A 22,890-nucleotide genomic window follows, 5' to 3' on the forward strand; every position below is an offset into this window, starting at 1 on the left:
CATGGATGCCAGTCTCTTTCTTGTTGTTGCATCATAAAAACTGACTTTAACTTAGATGAATGAGGCCTACACTTCTTTAGATGCAATTTTAAAATCAGTCTAAATGATCACCAGTTCATTATGTTATGTTTCAAAATCCTTGCCTTACAAATATTGATCATGTGAAGCGCCCGAAAAAGGGAAGAGATGTGCTTTCAGGAAGATCAGCCAGAGAAGTGTGTTTGAATTGAAAGAAATTGTGACTCGGAAGGGAGACCACAATGTGAATTATATCATAAAAAGTTGAATTTCAGTCTGGAAGATGACGGGTGATTCTGCCCACAGTGAGGAAAGGTCATTTCACCACCAGGGGAGGCAGCAGGGAGAAACACTTCATAATGATAAATAGATGAGACAGCAGCACATTTGGGATTAGAGTTACTTCGACAAACTGTGCTCACAACCCAAGGTGGTAATGCTGTGATAGAAAGAATCACTATGGGCTTACAGTCAATACTCTCACAGTCAGCCCCATGGCTCAAGCTCAGATACGTTCACAAACATTATTGACCTTTAAAACTATAAAGATGGCTTCTGCATCTCAAGAGCTTTGCATTATAGAGAAAACAGGTCTCTCTTTCTCTATAAAAGAGAGAGACTTGTCATGATGGTTATGAAAAAAAAAGTACTGGAAAACAAGCAAAAAGGATTGTTATTTCCGTATTTAGCAACTTCTATTTGGTGATATAGCTTTGTCCAAACAGTTCCCAAGAGATCACTTTACACCTTTCCAAGTAAATTTCAAGAATAGAAGAAGAGAGCCTGAGGCATTGAGGCCCCCATACAGTAGAATAAGACATCATAATGACAGACATGACATGATTCAGATATAGCATAAAAAAGCGGAGGCTGCAAAGGGGCTTTTGGGTTTGAAGCAACTATGGGCAGTTTAAAGCAGTTTAAAGCAGTTTACACAGCGGCCCTCGAGAAGATCTGCCAATCGGTTGTTTGGAAGAACATCAGTTTAGCCATCGGCTGATCTGGGCTTTGGAGTTGCCAGGCTTGCAGATTAGCTTAGCTCTCCTCCTTTTAAAGGATTCATTTAACAAAAGATTATATGAGTACAAATATGTATAGAATAATGTATACAGAAAACGAATCGTGTATGACTTTTGCGTTGCAAGAAGTTCTGCAATGACCATCAAACTCTTCATGATGCCACTGGCTGATACAGTAGCAGGAGGTACTAAACCCAAGACTGTTACAATTTTGTCTCAGTTATCAAACTAATATTAACCTTAAACCTAAGAGTAAATCACAGATAGCAGCATAAAACATTGAAGAAAGGGAAGAAATAGGATAATGAAATCAGTGAGAATAAGTAATAATTGCACAGGAAGTGATAGATTATTTGACCAAAGTATAATCTGTTTTTGACAGCCATGCACAACAATACTGCAAGTAACTTAAATACAATTCATATTGCCCATTTCAGTATCGCTCCTGCTCTCATCTGTCTTCAGTACTTACCCATCCGTGTAATGACTCCAGGATATAATGCTATAATGCCAGACTGTAGGGAAAGGCCCTCGGGCAGAGTTTAAGATAAAGGGTGACCAGCATATTTGCAGTTAATGCCTCACAGCTGTTGAGCTCATTTCTGGGTAACTGAGGATTGCAAACTCAAGACATCTAAATCACCTCTAATCACATTAGTCCTATTTTTTTAAAGTTTCTGTTTAGTAGCTAACCACCTATACAGTTGGTGGGTGTAAGATTGCACACATGAGTCTGCTGTATGTCGGTATGACAGATTCTATGCTAATTTCTGAGACAGTAGTTAAACATATATACAGTGCATCCCACGAAGGAGCATGGTACAGATTTAGACAGTTAATGATTATCAAACAGCAGTGGGAAGACTTGAGGTGGAGCTGGTATTCAACTCATTGGGTATGTATGAAAGAAGGATCTGAACTTTTTGAACTGCCAAGGACAGTGTCTTAACCCTTTTTAGTGAATACAGCTATTTTGTGCATTTGTTGCTCTGTGCGTGTGAGTGTGTGAGAAAAAGAGAAAGAGGGAAAGGGAAAGGAAACATGGGTGTTTGTCAGAGATAACAAGGCAAAACTGGACTAATGTGGTAAAATGAAGACTCCCCCTACACACACACAGGGTGATACACTGTCATGGTGTGTATGAGATGTGCCCATTAAATAACAGGAAAAGGTTTATTTAAGTCGAACCAGTGTTAGGCTCATTATTTATTAGCCACAACCCATGTTGAATATGTTGAACATTTGACCTTCCAGCAGAGGCTGGCAATTATTTTCTTACCTTGCGCTCTCTTGGACGCATATATGTTTGGACTTGAATAGATGATGTGTTCCACAGGCATAAGGAATATTTCCATCACTCTCTCCCTCTCGTTCACTCTCTAACATATATAACACACACACACACACACACACACACACACACACACACACACACTATGTTTTCAGTAGATTAGCTAAATCTGGTGAATGTAATATTTGATGAGTGCATGAGCTCAAATATAAACAAGTGCATTTGTAGTGATGCATATGCAGAACCACACGTTAAACTTTGACACAAAAAACCACCTTGGTAGCTAGTTGAAATTCCTTCATTGGAGATGTTTTTTTCCCTACCCAGTCCATTCTTAAAGCCCAAGACCTTGTGACACAAGTACTCATGCAGCCCCAAATGTACACAGAATTGTTGCTTGAGGTAACAGCTGTGGCTGGATGTGAGGATAAACTCAGATCCTTGAAAGGCACAGAGACATATACTTTCACTTGGGTTTTTGGCTTGATGTATAACTGAAGAGTCAAGCTGCACCCCCGAGCGAGGCTAGAGGCTGGGCTAAAACACACACTTGCACATACACACCAGTTCACACTTCACACAAATCTGCATGGAATTAAGACTGGAAATTCAAACAAATCATAAAAATTACATGTTAAGAGCCTAACTCAAAGAAATGCAAATAGCTTATTAAAAATGACAATAAAACAAAAACTCACATCTTTGTACTTGATACATGTTTAATCTCACCTGGTTTATTTTGAACTTTGCCGTTACAGCTAAATGCCTAGCCCTACCTTACCTTAACCTAATTTGACCCAAGTGTAATTTTAACCCTAAAAAACAGCCTTTAAAAGTCTTTTTGAAGGAAGAACTGGCCAAACATCACTCATTCACACGGTTAAAATGTAACATTTCACGTTCTAATTTTGAATCACCATGGAGTCTTAAATGAAAACAAAGTTAAAATTCTCATAACTTTTTTTTACCAAACACTGTAAGTTAAGCTCAAGTTTTCAGTTTGAGAAGTGAAGGATAAAAACAACACTTTCTATTTAAGCCATCCATCTCCACCTGTACCCTTTTGCATTTTTTTCGTCTCTTTCTTTAGCCCTGTTTGTTTGTCATTCCTTCTCCTAACGCCACCTCCCCCCCCCCATTGTTTTACCAACAGATCAGCACAGAGCCATGTGACTGATGCCACTTCAAGTCCCAGCAGCCTACGAGCTGCATTCATGTAGAATCACTGAGATTTGGTGAACTGTGCAGAGAAATGTGGCTTTGGAGTCCAGAGCAAGAAAGGAAAACAGGGAGAGCCCATTTATCTGTTACTATAGAAACAGTATCTCGTTAGACTATAACCTGAGGATGATAAATATACTATGAATATGAAGTCCATTCAAGATTCATTACACTTCACTGCAGTTAGAATCTTAAACATTTACAGCAGTCATCCAAAAACCACATACAAGTCGAGTTGATCACAACAACCCATTACTGGCCTCTGAGTCTTCCAGTGAGGGTATAGTGAAGTTCATATCACAATCCATTTTGTTAGAGAAAGAATGCAGCCGCCCACCTGATGGTTTTCTTCGTGCAATAAAAGTGCCACTGTTGCCTTTTCTACTCTAACTGGAAGAAGACAGTATCTATTGCTTGTCAAACATTGTCAGGAAAAGTGAACAAAAAAAAAAAAAAAATTAAAAAATGACTGAAAAAAAAATAGTACACAATTAAAGAATTGAATGCAATGCATGAATGAATTAATGTTTGAAAGCATGTATAGCAGAGGTGGACAACTGCAGGCTTCAAGGGCTGGTGTCCTGCAGGTTTTAGCTAGCACCCTGGGTTAACACACCTGAATCATATGATTAGTTCATTACCAGGTGTCTGGAGAACTTCAAGACATGTTGAGGAGGTAATTTAGCCATTTAAATCACATGTGTTGGATCAAGGACTCATCTAAACCCTACAGGGCACCGGTCCTTGAGCTGCCCACCCCTGTTGTATAGCATAAATTGGGGGTATTGGGTGAGGTTCAGTGAATGGATGCATATAGCATTTGGCTGTGCTACACATTTCTTTAAAGGCAAGTTAAAGGAATTATATGCTGATGAGTTGAAGGAGGCTTCTTTAGGTTTGTTAATCTGCCACCCAGTATAGCTTAATACTCTTAGTTAGCGCATTGTCTGTCTTGTCTTAATGTTGGTTTATAATGGAGCGCTGTAACAAAACAAAAAAAATTTCCCCCAGGGATCAATAAAGTATTCTGATTCTAAATATGTCATACAAATTATAATTTAATTACCTTCATCTTCAGTATGAATGTGTTAATAACTAAAAAAGTGGCTCAAAAATTAGTTTAAGGGAGGTACTCATCAGAACTACAAGCTGGGTTAATATAGCTGTCATGGTTTGCAGGAATTTGACCCAAACAAGAGACTCAAAACAAAAGCTAAAAGAACACAAAAACTAGCCTTTATTAAGGTTGGCTGCAGATAGTACACAAAACTCAAACAGGCATGAGACAATGAAGCAGTAACAACCAGTGCAGGCTAACACAACAAGCACACACAGCAAATAAACACAAGAGCAGGGCTATATATACATACAGAGACACTGAGGGTAATCAGAGCAAACGAGGATACAAGTGGGAAATGAGGAACAGCTTAATCTAATCAATACAAATGACACAAAGGAAATAAAACTAACAACAAGGCACAGAAGACGGAGGACTATGCAAGTACAACTGGAAATAACTAAATGAAATACTGAACACAGAGATGACAATTTGACATTAAGAGATAAGAAAGTATAGGTGAGTGAAGAATAAACAAAAACACAAGAAATCAATTATTTACACCACGAAGTGCAAAAGCCTGAACACTAAATCAGAAAGGTATAAACTAAATATCAAAATGGAAAAAGGAAAAAAGAAAGATTGTGACATTTGTAATTAGCATCAGTTTTTATTTTTATTTAGAGTCTTTGGGTGATTTCTAAGTTCTCTCATTTCTGTTTAGATTTCATTTAAAAAAAAATTTTTACTTTCATTGAAGCTTTTATTAGATTTTAAAATCACATAAGGTGTTACAATAAAAACACTTGTCATGTAGTCATCCCTGTCTGAATAATTATACTATTCTAATTGCGGATTGATTTGACCAAAATGACTGAAGAACTTTTACAAAATACATTAACTGTATCCAGCTGTTGTGATTCAGCACTAAATGAAAGGCTTGAGAACACGTGGTATAGACTGTAATTCTTATTGTGAGAATTGCCATCAGTAATACAGTCTGATGATGCACGACTTGTTTGTATATCAACTTTTGATTCAGGACTCGCCAGCGAATTTTGTGGAGCGAGAGAGCTGCAATGAATAATAGATGTATTTTGGAAAATGAGTGTGATCCTTTAATTTCTTAAAGGAAAATAAACAAAATGGATAATTTAACAATTACCAGAAAACTCTTGCTGCCTTTCCTCCAGTCTTACTCTGTTTGTTTGTTTTTTGTGACTTTCATAGTAAGGGAAAACACTACTCTAACACCACTCTAAACTCGGTGGCAGGGTACCTTTCATTTCTGGCCTCATTTTGTTGTTTGGTGGTTTGTTTTCTTCAGGCAACAGGGACCACAATAAGCACATTACAGCCTTTCATCATAAAATAATTTCTGGAGTGCTTTGAACATCAGACTGCGATGATGTATGTTTAATATTTTAAAAGCAGCTTCAGGGTTTTGGGCACCATATTTCAATAGTTTCCAAAGTATAGATAGTTCTCATTTTACAGTGTCCAACCAAATTGAACTTCCTAGAAATAAACACCATTACTTGCAAGAGCACGGCATTGTTATTTGCTATTTATCTGATGTTATTTGAAATTCGATGTAAAAAATTTAGAACGATTTTCTGGCATAAAATGTGGTTAATTAGAAGAAGTAAAACACCAGCAAACTGCTATAAATCCCAGTGCTGAGGTCTCACTGAGTAAGCCATTTAACTCATTCACTGCCATTGACGTCTATAGCCGTCAATGGCAGTGAATGAGTCAATGGGTTTAACTCATTCACTGCCAATGGCTGGCAGTGAATGAGTTAATATACCACTAAATACTGGCCACTGGAGCATGCTGTCTTTGTATAGAACAATTTGAGATGTATTAAACATGTAAGTGTGTGAGTGCAGGGATTAAATGAATGCATTGCTTTTATCCTTACTGTTGTCATTTGATTAAATTTCCTCACCATATTCATTGGGATGCACTTGGTCCAATCCTGCAATAGGTTTAAAAAGATTTCCCTTACAACCATGAACATATTGTCACACAAAAGTCTTTTAAGTCCAAGTTTCTTTGACTTAAATTAATATAAAATAAACTCCCCACAATTTTAGAGAAGAAATGGACAGTCTAAGTCCAGTCAGGCCTCGAGCAAAACAATACAACGGTCAAGGAAAACAGAACAAGAAAAAAGGTAAGTTCCTTCAGATATACAGTATCACAGAAGTGTAAAGAGACTTATTGCTGAGGCACAATTAACTGTTGCAACAAATAAAGTTACAACAACACTAGCTTCAAGTTTACACTAACTACCTGCAAACTCTACTTACCACTGTGTGACCTTTGGCACAATGGCAATTATTTGATGTCCAGCACCCTTTGCAAGAAGAGCTATTATTTACTGTCCCATTTTTTTTTTTTTTTTTAAATTCTGCAAAACACTAAATAAGAAAGTGTCACGGCTGCCGAGGCGAGCCGTGTGGAGTTAGAAGAAGGACCCAAGATGCAGGCAGTGGATGAGATGCCAGTGAGTTTATTTACACAGTGGTGAGAAGGCAAAACAGGCAAGAGGGAAGACAAAACTAAAGACCTGAACTGGGAAAGCTAAATGACAAACCTGAGATGAAACAAAAAAGGGAAGAGAGGCAGAGAGACGAGCAGGACACCGAGGAACACAGACTGACGCGGAGTTACACAGACGAACCGGCAACAGGCAGGAGAACACACAGGGCTTAAATACACACACCAGTAATCAGGGGATGAGAGACAGGAGGGCAACACAGCTGGGAGGAATCTGGGCTGACGGGACAGGGGAAACGTAAACTGATCACACTCACATACGACACGGATCTTCACAATAAAACAGGAAACTCAGATACATGGAACCAGACAAGACATTGAACTAAACAGACAGATTCACAAACAGATGGGGAGACACCATAGACAGACAGATACAGACGCAGACTCAGAGGCAGATCGAAAATAACCCAGAACTTAAACAATCATCATCTAGAAAATGATAACAAACTAAAAGCGCTGGGTCACCGACCCAGGACCATGACAGTACCGCCCCCTCAAGGGCTGGCACCAGACAGCCCAGCAGAAACGAAAAAAACGGACCAAAACAAAACAGAAAACAACCCGACCAGGGCGGGCGGAGGGGGCCCAGGACGGAGGGACAGAGTCCAAAAAGGCCCAGATGGTCAAGTTCAGGAGGCCGACCATGCGAATGGCAACGGGGCAGGTCCGGATGCCGGCCACGCAGTAGGCAGTGGCGTGGAAACAGTTCTGGGGGCCGACTGTGCGGACGGCAACGGCGGCGTGGAAACAGTTCTGGGGCAGACCGTGCAGACGGCAACGGCGGCGTGGAAACAGTTCTGGGGGCCGACCGTGTGGACGGCAACGGCGGCGTGGAAACAAGTCCGGAGGCCGGCCACACGGAAGGCAGTGGCGGCGTTCAGGAGGGCGTTCAGGAGGGCGTCCACGGTGGCGGAGATGCCCAACAAGCGGCCTGGCAGATGACCGAAGATGTGGAGGTGGTAGTAGGGGACCTGAAGGCTGCGTGGCCCCTGCAGCCCCAGGCGAGGCGCAAGCTGGGGCTGGACCAGACAAGGCGGAAGCTGAGGCTGGACCAGACAAGGCTGATGAGGATGACGAGGAAGCTGAGGCTGGACCAGACGAGGCTGATGAGGATGATGAGGAAGCTGAGGCCGGACCAGGCGAGGCTGATGAGGATGCGGAGGCCGGACCAGGCGAGGCTGAAGCAGAAGCAGAGGCCGGACCAGGCGAGGCTGAAGCAGAAGCAGAGGCCGGACCAGGCGAGGCAGCAGCTGATGAGGATGCTGAAGCTGGACCAGGCAAAGCAGCTGATGAGGATGCTGAAGCTGGACCAGGCAAAGTAGCTGATGAGGATGCTGAAGCTGGACCAGGCAAAGCAGCTGATACTGAAGCTGAAGAGGAGGCCACTGCAGGTGATGCGGGAGCTGGACCAGGCGAGGATGAAGACACGGAGGCTGGACCAGGCGAGGATGAAGACACGGAGGCTGGACCAGGTGAAGCGGATGAAGCCGAAGCATGCGCTGGACCAGGCGACGCTGAGGAGGCTGAATCCGGACCAGGCGACGGCGTGGAGGATGCAGACGGAGGCGCTGAAGCAGGTGGCGGCATGGATGAAACTGCTGCTGCAAGCGTGGATGAGGCTGCTGGTGGAGCAGCTGGTGGCTGGATGGGCTCCTCGGGCCCCCCAGCTGACGAGGAAGGAGGCTGGACGGGCTCCTCGGGCCCCCCAGCTGACGAGGAAGGAGGCTGGATGGGCTCCTCGGGCCCCCCAGCTGATGATGCAAAAGGCTGGACGGGCTCCTCGGGCCCTCCAGCTGACGAGGAAGGAGGCTGGACGGGCTCCTCGGGCCCCCCAGCTGACGAGGAAGGAGGCTGGATGGGCTCCTCGGGCCCCCCAGCTGACGAGGAAGGAGGCTGGACGGGCTCCTCGGGCCCCCCAGCTGATGATGCAAAAGGCTGGACGGGCTCCTCGGGCCCTCCAGTGAGAACAGTCTCAGGACCAGTGGGCACAGGGGCCCCTGGAACACACAGGACAGAACCAGCAGGCACACGGGCCTCTGGCAGGCACAGAACAGGACCAGCAGGCGCACGGGCCTCTGGCAGGCACAGGACAGGACCAGCAGGCGCACGGGCCTCTGGCAGGGGCAGGACAGAACCAGCAGGCGCACGGGCCTCTGGCAGGGACAGGACAGGACCAGCAGGCACGGTGGCCTCTGGCAAACACATAGCAGGCTGCAGCTGCATAGAGCATAGACGCTTCTCAGGCAGCGACAGCCGGGTGCGGCCCTCAGCTGGCTTCTTAACCTCCAGGGGTCCGGAGTCTGCTGGGGGCTGAAACCCAGCCTCTGGGGAGGCCCTGGAGTGCACCTCAGTTTCAGAACTGGCCAGCCTTTGAGGAGTGTTGACATTATTACTAGGTGTGTCCCTCTGCTTGGAATGGACGGGCGAGGAATGGTGTTTTTCGGGTTGAATTGACTTGTATTGTTTTACAGGTGGAGCAATTGGTACAGGATGCCGGGCTAGCGGCTGCTGAACAGGAGGCTGGACTAAGGGTGACTGACATAATGGTTGTGATGACAACGGTGGTGGAGGTGGCGACTGAGCTTCGGGCCGGGCGGCTAACTGAGCTTCTGGCCGGGCGGCTAACTGAGCTTCTGGCCGGGCGGCTAACTGAGCTTCTGGCCGGGCGGCTAACTGAGCTTCTGGCCGGGCGGCTAACTGAGCTTCTGGCCGGGCGGCTAACTGAGCTTCTGGTAGATAGTCTTTCTTATTTCCAGATTTTGGTTTGAAAGTCCGGGTTGGCATAACAGAGGACTCGGAAGAGGCAGAATGAAAGCAGTCCTCTAGATCCTCAGAGCGAGTGTTAACGGACCTTGGAGTATCAGACAAAGAATTAACAGTTTCCGAATTACTCTTTTCAAATTTGAATAACCCTGAGTTGACTGGTATTGGATTACTAGATTCAGGAAAAACTGACAGAGTGTTCATGAATGCACGCTCAGATGGAGCAGAAAAAACACTGCGCTCCTGACTCACGGAATCCGCCGGTAACTGACGGCCGTGCGGACGTCGCTTCCGCCTGGGAGAAGGGGCGAGAGTGGCCGGGGAAGCGGACGGTGATGCGAGGCAGCTCTGAAGTGGCTGCTCCTGCTGTGAGGTGGATGGGCTGGGTGGAATGAGGATGATTCCCAGTGCTTTGTAAAAAGCCTGGGCTGGTGTGAGCTGGCCACTGGGGGGCTGCATGTACATGAAACCGTCACTCTCACTGACCCCGAGAGCTGGTTTGGCAAGCGAAGGATGACGGCGGCGTGACCGCCGTTTTGCCCGGAAGGAGGGGGAAGCCGACTGATCGGGCGGCATTGCGTCCAGCAGAGAGTCCTCTGGTGGACTGGGGAGAGAATCTTCCGGTAAGCCAGGCAGGTCAGCTGTCACAGTTGGAGGGTGAAGATGAAGCGTGTTGAGGATGAAGTCCTGTAGGAGTGGGTGAAGTGAATCCAGCAACCAGGGGTGATTGGAAACTAGCCGCTGTATTCGGGCCTCCAGAGCATGACGAAATTCCTCCCCCTCATGCTCTAGCCACAGATTAGTCCATCTGGAAACTGAATCGGTTAATTCCTCCCGAAGCTCCTTGGAAGGTGCGAATGCCGCTGGGTCCATATTTGGCCGGTTCGTACTGTCACGGCTGCCGAGGCGAGCCGTGTGGAGTTAGAAGAAGGACCCAAGATGCAGGCAGTGGATGAGATGCCAGTGAGTTTATTTACACAGTGGTGAGAAGGCAAAACAGGCAAGAGGGAAGACAAAACTAAAGACCTGAACTGGGAAAGCTAAATGACAAACCTGAGATGAAACAAAAAAGGGAAGAGAGGCAGAGAGACGAGCAGGACACCGAGGAACACAGACTGACGCGGAGTTACACAGACGAACCGGCAACAGGCAGGAGAACACACAGGGCTTAAATACACACACCAGTAATCAGGGGATGAGAGAAAGGAGGGCAACACAGCTGGGAGGAATCTGGGCTGACGGGACAGGGGAAACGTAAACTGATCACACTCACATACGACACGGACCTTCACAATAAAACAGGAAACTCAGATACATGGAACCAGACAAGACATTGAACTAAACAGACAGATTCACAAACAGATGGGGAGACACCATAGACAGACAGATACAGACGCAGACTCAGAGGCAGATCGAAAATAACACAGAACTTAAACAATCATCATCTGGAAAATGATAACAAACTAAAAGCGCTGGGTCACCGACCCAGGACCATGACAGAAAGGCAAGTAAGAAATGAATGAAATAAAAGAAAAAAGTTATAGAAGCTGCATGTGTTTGGTAAGTGGCTGAGAAAAGGATTCTGACGATATTACAGCTTCTAATGGTGATAGTTACATGTTCGACAGCCCACCGTTCACCACAGGCTTCACCACAGATAAGTCCTCAATTCCCACTCAGGGCAACATTAGCTGTCTCCACTGCGTCCACAGGTTGCCTATAAATCATTGCCATGCAGGCCAACAAGGCAGTAATAGAGACAGATAGTCCCTCTTAGACTGCATTAATGAACTGTTGTTCCTGGAACCAGGGAAGCCAATGAACGGATCAATACTGCATTGTTTTCTGCTTTGCAATCACTGCAGACTCAACATCTGTTCACTATGAGCTCAGGTAGGCAATTAATAAGAGGGCAACCTACATTTCATTAAATAAAAAATTTATAGATCCTCAAGAATGAATGTATCCGCCTCCATTTTGAGCTGACTAGAGGTGGAATGGCTGTAGTCCAACTTTCCTATTCGGGCTGCATTTATCTGCTCATTTCACTTTTTTTCAGTTCCAACATTCATGATGATACTTTTTAAAAACGCACAAGTGTACGCAAAATTCCAGTTAGTTTGTAGCTCAAGCACAAGCTTGAGAATCAGCATATATTGCACATTCAAATCAACAATAAATACTGAATGAATTACTGTCTATTTTAGGTCTTTCTAGAGAACCTTTTACATTTTTTATCACAATGCAGCACATAATTTTCTAAACCAATACAGACCCACACATCATCAATAATCAAGGTGCTGCTAATTGATTTTTCTGATACCCTGAAGAAGTGAATCAATACCAATAGCTATACTAGTTAAAATGTAAATGACAAAAAGTCAGCAAAAAAACCAAAATCCTATTTTTTTTGTCATCTTTAACTAATCTACCAACTTTATAATTCTTCATAATGTTGTGATTCACCTTATTTTTCTTTTTCATTTCCTGTCATGTCTGCTGTTCCCTCCCTGACTTTCCCTTCTTTCTTCCTTTCCTTCCTTATTATCCCTCCTTTTTCTCTTCTAACATTCCCTAGAGTTCTTGTTTCATAAAACCCTCTCCTTCTTCTGTCCCTCTCCATTTGATTTTCTACCCTTTAAACTTCTGCTCTTTTCACCCACCAATTTTCCCTGTCTCCCCTTTTCATGACTTTTTAATTGCATTTCATTCTCTCTTCCTCCATTTTCCCTTTCCTACTCCCGTATTCTCTTCTTTTCATTCATTTCTTTCACACTGTCGCAACTCTTCTTCCTTCTGCACCTTCCCTTTCTCCTCTATCCTCATCATCATCCCTCCTCTTCCTCCCTCCCTTGTATCCCCTCCCCTCTCTCTCACAGCATTTCCTGAATTCCTTGTTCTCCAGATGATGAACGAGTGGTTGTTCCACTCATCCATCTACTGGGCAGCCTCATCTATCTATCTACTGCCTGCCCCCCCCCCCCCCCCCACACACACACACACACACACGACATATATATATAAAAAAAAAAAACAAAACATGCACACTGGAACACACAACCAACATGAAACCCAGACACAAACTGAAAGTGTCTACAATGAAATGAAGTGTATTTGAATATACTTGGCCCTGCACAGAAACATGCAAACACACACACATGTATATATCCTCCAGCAGGATGTGTCAGTACAGCTTCTGATTAAAGAGCCTCTATAGAAAATCAATACCTCTTTCATTACAGCCTTACCTCTCTTTGTCTCTCTCTCTCTTTCTCTCTCTCTTTCTCCACCTTCAGTCCTTTTCTCTCCATCAAGGCTTCCCTGCCTCATCCCTCCAGCTCTTCACTTTGCTTTGTTTCAAAAATGTTTTATTGTAAAAGCATTGGAGTGGAGTACAACAAATTGACTGTTGACAAATCATAATATACAAACTGCTGTACAATATAGTCAAGTAAATAAAAGCACGAGTTCAGTTGTGCAGTTTTTATTGATTTAATATCAAGTTGTACTTGTACCAAATTCCTCAAAAAGTAGACCTTACTCTTAGGTCGTATAATGAAAAAAAGGGCCCTTTTTCACAGCAAGCCAACAAACCATTTGAAATCACTCCTGATTTAAAGTTGCTCTTCTTTGTCCATCAGAAGAATGAAGGACTAAAAGCATAATAATTCTTCACAACTGAGGCACCAGGAAATGAGACACAACAACATCATCATTTTTCAGTCTGTCTATTGATAAAATTAAATCATCAGACCAATAAATAAATACATCCATTGCTCTTCCTGCTTGGTAAACAACCATATCATCAAAGAGCCACACCTCCGGTGCATAATGCAGGGTCTCCCATATAAATTCTAAGCAACCACCATTCTCACAAGCTGAGCAGTGTTTAACATGAAAATCAGTCTAACCATAATGTTTAAGAATTGCAGTGTACTCCTTTTAGAGCCAAATTAAGATGAAAATTTTTTACATTCATCAACTTGAATTAGCAGCTTAGCAACCAGTTTGCCTCCTTTGGTCAGCTGTAAGCTTTTTATTGAACCCCTTATCTCTCAGTTCATGTTACCTTCATAGCTGAATAAAATAACCCTGGTTCTTTTTTTGTAATTCAATTTCTTTTCACTAGACATTGTTCAAGGGAGCACAGGAGCTGAACATATTAACCTGTTATTTCACGTGTAGCTTTGTGGTAGTCATATAATAAACATTAGTAAAAAATGTAAGCAGTAGTGAACTGATTAATTAGATGTGATCAGACATTATTAAATTGCTTTGAAAATGCTTTAGTTTTAAGTCAAGAGTGTGTCTTGTGGCTTTACCATAGTGATGGCCGTTGAGGGTCATGTCTGTGTGGTAACTACTGTGCTTTCATCAAAGTGAGCGGAAATATTTTACATGGCCACAGAAATACACCTGAATATGCCGAGGTCTGTGTCCTTGATTAATAAAAGTACAGTTATAAATACCTTATATACATACGACTTGTCTAAACTGATTTCTTTCTTGTGTTTTACTTGTTTTTCACCACCTTCACCTTTGCAGTTGTGGATTATGGGATCAACACTTAATTCAGCACCCTAGAGGAGATTAAAGACTGAGCTGTTAAAATCCGTCCACTCTGGATTTGTCTGGTAAAATAACATGTACTCCAAACCTTGCATCAATTGGGATGGAATTTATGCTGTAGTGACCTGTTTTAACATATTTCCATGACAGAGTGCATTTTTTTAAGCGTTTCTTCTAAGCACTGACAGAAGACACTACAGCTGAGTGTGGGCTTTGCAGGTTAAAGATGCATCACAATCTTCCCATCAAACAAATGAACTGAAAAGTAGGAATTTTGTGTTTGATTTGCTTCATTAGCACAAATGCAGACTTTGTCGTTATTCATACCGCATCACTTAAAAACAGTAAAATTGTGGGAAGAGTCGTGTTATTTTTTGCATTCCCTCACATATAGTGTGTTGTTTTTTTAAAGTCACTGTCAGTGGACATATTCTCATGCATTAGTATAAGGACATGTTTTACAGCAACCTTGAATTCTAATGAGAAACTTTGAAAGCTCTGATTATAATTCCTGCTCAATCACACTACATTTACACATAATCAACATACACCCGTGCATACATGCGTGATTACCACACGGGGATACTTTGGATTTTAACATAGCCTACTCACCTAGACGCACCAAAACACACTCATTCTTAAAAACAAATGCTCCATTGCTACTTGATTTCAACCGAATCCCTCACAAACACACTCATACTGAAGGCTGAGTGCTTTCTGTCTTTCACATGGATCAGTGCCGGTCTAAGTCAATTGTCATTGGCAGCTGATTCCTTTCTGTCTCTCCTAACCAAGCCATTTGCAGTCCACTCCAATCAAAACAAACTGAGATGGACTTGCAATGCTGGGCTCATCAGCTGCTTCTGACCTGACATCAGCCCATGCGCAGCACACATCTCAATTATTTTCTAATTTTAGCTTGTTTTTCATCTGGAATACTGAGGCCTGAGGTATAGGCAGGATTATAATGTATTTGGGATTCTTGAGAATAAACTTGTGCTACATCCTGTGAGGTAATGCTCAGATCAGGATCTATCCTGATTTGGGGTTATGATACTTATATAGGAGAAATATAAATCCCACAAAAGATGGACCCCATAATTGAAGAAGACATGCTTTTGTTATTTTTATATTAATATAATTCTTAGACATTTTTTAAAATCACCATGATTTAAGATATTTCTCATCAAAATATGTTAAAATTAAAGATATTCTATATCTCTAGTTTGTATATTTTTGATGTCTTCATATCAAATATCAAACAGTTTAAAAAAGCCTTTTTGTAAATATGTTTAGCAGTCATATTTATACAAACCTAATAACAATGATGGAAAACATTTTTCCAGTGTAATATTAATAACAAAAATGACTACTTTTACTATTTTGCTGCAAATCATACACAGATATTTGGTATTCAGCTCAAAAACAATAATACAATGTTTCACCCAGGAAAAGTGCAGAAATGTGAGGACATCCAGGCAGAATGCAGAAGGATGCTGGAGACTGTGAGCATACATGAAAGGATAAAGACAGCATGCTGTAATCTGGTCCAATGTGTCTTTTTGGAATGGAAGGCAGTCCTTGTTTCCTTGTTTCTCTCAGCCTCAATACAAAGTTGAAATAAGTCCCCAAAATCACGATAAATAAATAAATAAATAAATAATAAACTTATTTTTGATAGAAACAGTTGACCAATGCCATTTAAGCTAGCTACTTTAGTGCTCAAAAGAAAACCTAACTCCATAGACACAATCACCACTATGTATCCATTACATGCACATTACATCAACACCAAATTGAACCCCAAAAAAGTTTCATAACAACTTTCATAATGACTAACCTAACTCTTCTTTGGCATGTTGGGAAAAATCACAGAAGAGTAACCAAGATGAGAACGTGTGGTGAAGCTAAGCTGAGTATAAGATTCCTTTTATTTATTTATTTAGTTATTTTTATTGTTAATAGAAATTTTAGAGTGTGGCCTGTGAACCTTTCTCTGCTTATGAAGTAGGACATGCAAGGAATAGGTTGAGAAGCACTTGTCTAAATCAGACATTCATCTTTTTTATTGGTATGGTACAAGGCACATGTTCATGTCTGACTGCAGTGATAGCTCTGATTTTGTCTTAAAATAACCCAAAAAATATATAATTCCTTATTCTCTAAAGTGCTCAATCTATTTCATAGCTAACCTTGGTGATGTTAGAATGCAGTGTGTTGCTTGCTGGGGAACTGCGGATGGAGGTTGGTTGATGAGAGAGCCAAACATGTGATAAAAACCATGGGTTTCAAAAGAATGAATAGTAGAGCCCCTGTAGAAAACTGAACCACATCTGAGTTTCTCTCTGATATTTATTATAACCATAAACCATACTCCCTCAGAGGAACAACTGATTTATTTCTAAAAATGACGTCTGATATGAAAGTTTCATCTAAAATATGAGTGTGCATAGAGACACTTTACAAAGTATTTCTGTTGTCAGTTGATTGTGATGGAATCAGACTATACAAGTTGCTGAATATAAACTCATGAAGTTAATTTGATCATTTTTACTTCTGAAGTTAACAGCAGTCAAAAAAATTAATTTTTTCTTTTTGCTTATTTAGAGTTAATAAAACTATCGATATGAAAAGTGACTTCTGAAACAAATAACAGCAGAACTGAATGATATAAGAATGATGTAAGAGTAAGATTCCAGTCTTTTGAGACATTTATTATTTATTGCTTCATTATTATGTAGAACCACGATATTCATTATTTTTCTTAACAAACATGCATAGCTTCACTCTAAACAAACACACATATGGAGAGAGAGAGAAAGAGAGAGACTGCACAGCACACGCTCCTGGCACTCATCATTAAACAGTGTAGTTGGCATATTGCTTATACTGCAGCCTCTTTGTGATCAGTCTCTCACAATCGCAGCCCAAAGCTGAGGCTGGATGTTGCACCAATTAGAACCAAACAAACAAATAACAGGCAAACTCAGCTGACAGGGGGGCTGATGGGAACTCAGTGCTCATTTAATGGCCTTTTGTTTTTTTCCTGGAAATTCTCAGTGTCATAATAAAAGATAAAGGAGATTTCACAGATAATAAATAGAAAACACTCAATCACACTGAGTTATGAGGCAACTTTAGTTCTGTTTTATTTCCAAATTAGATTATTTTTTTTGTTAATTAACAGCCCCGTTGTGTCACAGCGGGAGGCAAAACCTAAACTAAAACCTAAACTGGAAAAATCTAGACTATGACAATTTTGACAAAGTTACATGAACATGACCTCAACAGAGTCATGAAATACTTTAACCTGACATGACATGGAGGGAGATAGACAGACGACCTGACAAAGACTGAATGAAAACACACAGACTAAAAACACACAAGAGCTCCTCAGGGGAAGTGGAAACACGCCACAGGGGAAGTATAGCAAAACACATACAACATGGAAACACCCGACTCTTCAAAATAAAACAGGAAACATTGAGAGATGTAGACACTGCAACACAAGCCTGACAATATGGAACAGACATAAAACACAAGGAGAGACACATGAGAACAGATAAGGGAGATGAGAGCACGGGCATAACTAACAATAAAACACTGAGGACAAGACAGACTACATAGAGTAATAGAAGAACAAAAACTAGAATGAAATCAACTACATCCTAACTTCTAACAGCAACATGAGAACTTAACATATTTCCAATATAACATAAGAAATCAAAAATACAAAATAAACTCAAAATGCTAGGTCACAGACCCAGCCTGTGACACAGTATTCATTAACATGGGAAGAAGGGTAACAATGTAAAAATGTAGGTTACTGTTGGTTACTTGGTTTTTGCTGGAGTTACATTCTACAAATAACCCGCGATAGGTGAAATCTGCGAAGTAGCCAACTTTATTTTTTACAATTATTATAGATGTTTTAAGGCTGTAAAACCCCTAACTACACACTTTATACACTTTTCTCAGACAGGGATGAACATTTTCACACTTTTCTCTCTTGTTTAAACACCCTCAAAGTTCAAACCTTCGTAGAAAGGTCCAGTATTATAGAATAAAACCAAAGATCAAACCCTGTTTTCAGGTCCAGAACATGGGAATAGAGCAGCTGCCAGAGAATTCAACATTAACCCTTTAAGACCTACCATAGAACCAAGTACGCCAGAGCTTATCTTTATATTTTTACATGCTGTAGTGCCATTTTTGGGAGCATTTCAAGTTGTTATACATCAATACAACAGTTATAGCCCAAATTGTAATAATATGTCTGCATTAAGTCCATAATAACTACATAAATTGCAAAAAAGTGCAATAAACTACAATTTTTTTTTTTTTTACATAAATTAATTTTTTTACATAAATTTTATATAAATTTCTAGTTAGAGAAATTTAAGAGGCTTATCCCTCAAAACTGTAAATACAAAAAAGTTGCACAAAATAGTTTCCAAAAACAATAAATGTATTTTGAGTGTATTCATAGTTTTAATTTTGAGATACACCAATTTTTATGTCCTGCAGGAAAAACGAAAATAAATATTATAATGCAAATTTGCAAACAAAAAGCATTTGCATAAAAATAAACTATTTCCAGCAGTGCAATTTGAGTTCTACGCATTCCAGAAACTATTCAGAAAAGCATGAAGTCAAACATAATTTTTAAAAACACCAGTATAGGCTTATAAGGCCCCGAAGGTAAAAAACTACATTTTCTGCGAAATTATGTCACTTCCGGTTTCAGGCAGGTAATGGCGGACATGCGATAGTTCGCGCTGATGTCTATTCTAACGTAGGAAGTGTTATGAACAGCTGATCGGATCGGCAAAGCGTGTTTCTGGAATATTATGTTTTTGTTGCTACAAGTGCTTTTTCTGCAGTTTTTGCAAAGCCATATGTGGAAGGAAACCGTGACCTAGGACAAGCTGATGGCATAAGATGTAAGTACAACTCCTCTGGTTTCATATGCAAAAAACATTATTGCGCTAGCTTACATGGTTCCGGTTTTACAGGGATTTAAAAATAGTTACGCAAAACGGAGCGTGCCCGCTCTGACCGGCTTTAAAGGGTTAATGAATCAATGGTACGGAAGTAGAAGAAGCAAAAAGAATGAGTTGCGTAAAGTTTGACTTATCTGACTGTTTTGTTTCACTTAATGTGCCTTATAATCCAAAAAATACGGTAACTTCTACCCTCCTATAGCATGTCCAGAAGTCCAACATTTTGTGCGATGGTTAGCATCTTCTTCTGCCTTTCAGGTGCTACTACGGTTGCCTTTGATGGTGCAAAATGTTTCGTCGACATTGTTGTGTTTTGTTGAGGAGAAAACTTACAAACATACAGTACAGCACTTCAGAGTCACACTGCTAGCGATTGAAGATTTATGTAAATTTGACAATCTTGAACGCATTCTGTACTGTACTGGTGACACGGCACGGAGGAGATTGATTGACTGTGGTTTACAGCTGATCAGGATGCAGAACCCAATGCACTGTGTAAAAAAGTAAAAAAAAGCATGCAAAATTGCACACAAAAATAATCCACGAAACAGCGAGGCCGTGAAAGGTGAACCGCGTCATAGCGAGGGACCACTGTAACTCCTTAGTTGGTCTATTTCTAAACTTTTGTTTCTACCTAATACAATGGAGGAAAATAAAATTTAGTTTAGTTTTTGTGCATGTTTTTTTTTCCAAGTTACAGTTTCCTGCAGTGCCAGAGGAACTTTTTCCTGTGTTGCAGGAAACTATTCCTTGTGCTTCCTCTCCACTGGCGCAGAATAACTTACTTTATATGAAATCAACAATCCACCACAAATGTGTATTTTTTCTTTTAAATGTGTCACCACTTCTTTCTGCCCATGTCCTCTCTTTATCTTTCCCTCTACAATCCTCTGATTGTCTGTGTGCTTCTCTCCATCTTTCTCCCTGCAGGAAACAGGAAGAAAAAAACCACTACGATAGTAAGATACAACAACTGCGGCTCCTGCCACTGGCTATAAATTGGCATTCCAGTTGATTGGCACTGCGGGCGGTTAACACTGCAGCAGATACAGGATGTTAATGGGAACCACAGCCCGGGGATAAAATCACAGTCTTGACTCTGTGTGTGTGTGTGTGTGTGTGTGTGTGTGTGTGTGTGTGTGTGTGTGTGTGTGTGTGTGTGTGTGTGTAATTGATGGGCACTTTTAGCATTTATGTCTGTATTTTTCATGCAGACATTTCAAAATCATTAAAATGGACATCTCAGTGTTGTTGCATTTTTATCTATATTACCACAGGCTACAATTGTACCGTGTGTGTCTGAATGATTAATTCTTGAAAAAAAAAAATCTGTCAAGTCCAGTTATCTGTCAGTTTAAAGTCATTAGATTCTGTCTTGTGGCCTCTTTGTTTCAGGTTTGGATTGAGTGATGAGAAAGTTGAAAACTAATGCCGTTTATGATCGTTGGGTCTCCCTTGTTGGCTGAAGGTTTGTATATCTGTGTCTCAAAAGCAGTCACCCTAGGTGAAGATGCTCAGTCCAGTGTTTGTTAGCATGTGCTTAAACATATTTGTTAAGCACACGCCACTTTAAATAATTTTAACACTTCCTGAGTGGGATTCTTTTTTCACTTTTTCCTCAAGTTGCTTGCCACTTTGCAGATGCAGATTTTGCATAAAATATATTCACATTACACTTTAGAAAATAATTCATATTGGTAAGCAATACACAAAAACAGCAAAGCAACTTTGCAAACCACTGGCAGAACTTTTTTGATAGGTTTCAACAAAAAAAGAACAAAATAAATAAATACAAAGCCTTCTGGTGAGTAAAACTGAATGTAATCAAGAAAATGCTATGGGGCACCTTGAAGGAAAATTTGAACACAAATTCATAACCACTCCTGTGTTTACTCATTTCCCCATCTCCCAAGGACAACTCTTCATACTGGATGATCCTACAGGACAGGTTTTACATTAACAAATGCCCACGTTCCCTACTACTAATGCAGGAAGTACAATGATATTATGCAGTGCGAGGTGGTAAGGTAGTAGATACCGGATTGGGGATGTGGGGGTGGATTGGATATGAGTTTAATCTTTAAAGTAACCCTGTGCATGTAGCGTCTGCAGATGCTGTAACATTGATAATCAATGAAAGAGGCTATACCAGAGTGTAAGTGGTACATATGCACTTCAGGAATGTTCTTCTCAAGAGTAAAAATAGGCCAGTCATTATTTTTTTACATGAGGTGTGCACATCCCTTTTTACACACATATGAATCATATAGTGTTTGACTAAATGATACTATGAGAATATGGGAAATGTCTCCAGGATTTGTTGTTCGTACTAACTGGCAGTTGCTTAGTAACTTTACACACATATAGTTTACTGCAGTCTGTACACGGTAATTTAACTTTGCTACATAAACTCAGTGGAAAAACTTCACAGTGCAATGCTGGGTCCACATACTAAAGCTCACTGTCTTGTTTTGCCTGTGACTCACAGCCACAGTGTGTTGCACATAAAGATGCTGAAAATATGCGTTCACTGTAGCCACAGGGTACAACTCAAGTTTGCATTGCATCTTCCTTAACAATCCCCTTTTTTTAAATTTCTTAAAATATTCAACCTCACTACTCTCAACCAAGTGTATCTCGTCACCTCATCTTAACCCTGTTACATGTGCAAGTATTATTTGGGCAATCGCAAACTCTGTCGAGCATCATCTAAAATTTGTCCTTCAACTTCTGCTTTATTTGTCCTATTCTTATGCTCCTTTCTGTCCTTTTTCCTTTCAGTATTTGTCATGGATCGCTGTGTGGCAGGCAGGAGGAGGACCCAAAATGCAAAACTCACAGACACGGGGATGAACTCAAAAATTACAGCTTTAATGCTGGAGAGGCAGAACGTAGGAAATACAAAACTAAACTGGGAAAACTAAATACAAAGCTCGCCAAGAAACACAGGGAGGAACACACACAACATGAGGGAGAACGCGACACAGAACTGAGGGAGACGCAGACATAAATACACAGAGGGTTAACGAGGGAAGTGGGAGCACACGGGGAACACAGGTGACACTGATAATAATCACGGGACATGGCAGGAGTGAACACAACACTGACGGTAGAGGTGAAACAGGAAGTACAGAGGTTCAGACAGGAGGAGAGAGAGCATGGGGAGAACACCAACATAACGGGCAGGGGAGACACGGAATAAACACGAAAGGGGACGAGGGCTCATGAATACACAGAGGGGCACACAGGGGGTGAGAGTCACAAAGGGAAAGCACTCAGGGAACAACACAACAGGGCAAGTCAGGAAACAGAGCCTAAACAGGGAACAAAATACAAACATACAAGAAAACTAAGAACACTGGGCCAACATGGCCCAGGACCATG

General features: G+C 41.3%; 1 protein-coding gene across 5 annotated transcripts in view; it reads right to left on the minus strand.

Moving 5' to 3' along the window:
* The window catches only part of raly (RALY heterogeneous nuclear ribonucleoprotein), a 130,276-nt gene that overhangs the window by 57,900 nt on the left and 49,486 nt on the right, over nucleotides 1-22,890 (minus strand). The window contains exon 1 of one of the 5 annotated variants that reach the window (XM_026167345.1): nucleotides 1,510-1,604. The exons of the other annotated variants lie outside the window; for them this stretch is intronic. The gene's annotated coding sequence lies outside the window, so the exon portion shown is untranslated. Of the gene's footprint in view, nucleotides 1-1,509; nucleotides 1,605-22,890 lie in introns of those variants that run through there. 5 annotated transcript variants of the gene reach the window in all.

This window comes from Astatotilapia calliptera, chromosome 5 (genome assembly GCF_900246225.1).
Source record: "Astatotilapia calliptera chromosome 5, fAstCal1.2, whole genome shotgun sequence".
In the NCBI taxonomy this organism is placed as follows: Eukaryota; Metazoa; Chordata; class Actinopteri; order Cichliformes; family Cichlidae; genus Astatotilapia; species Astatotilapia calliptera.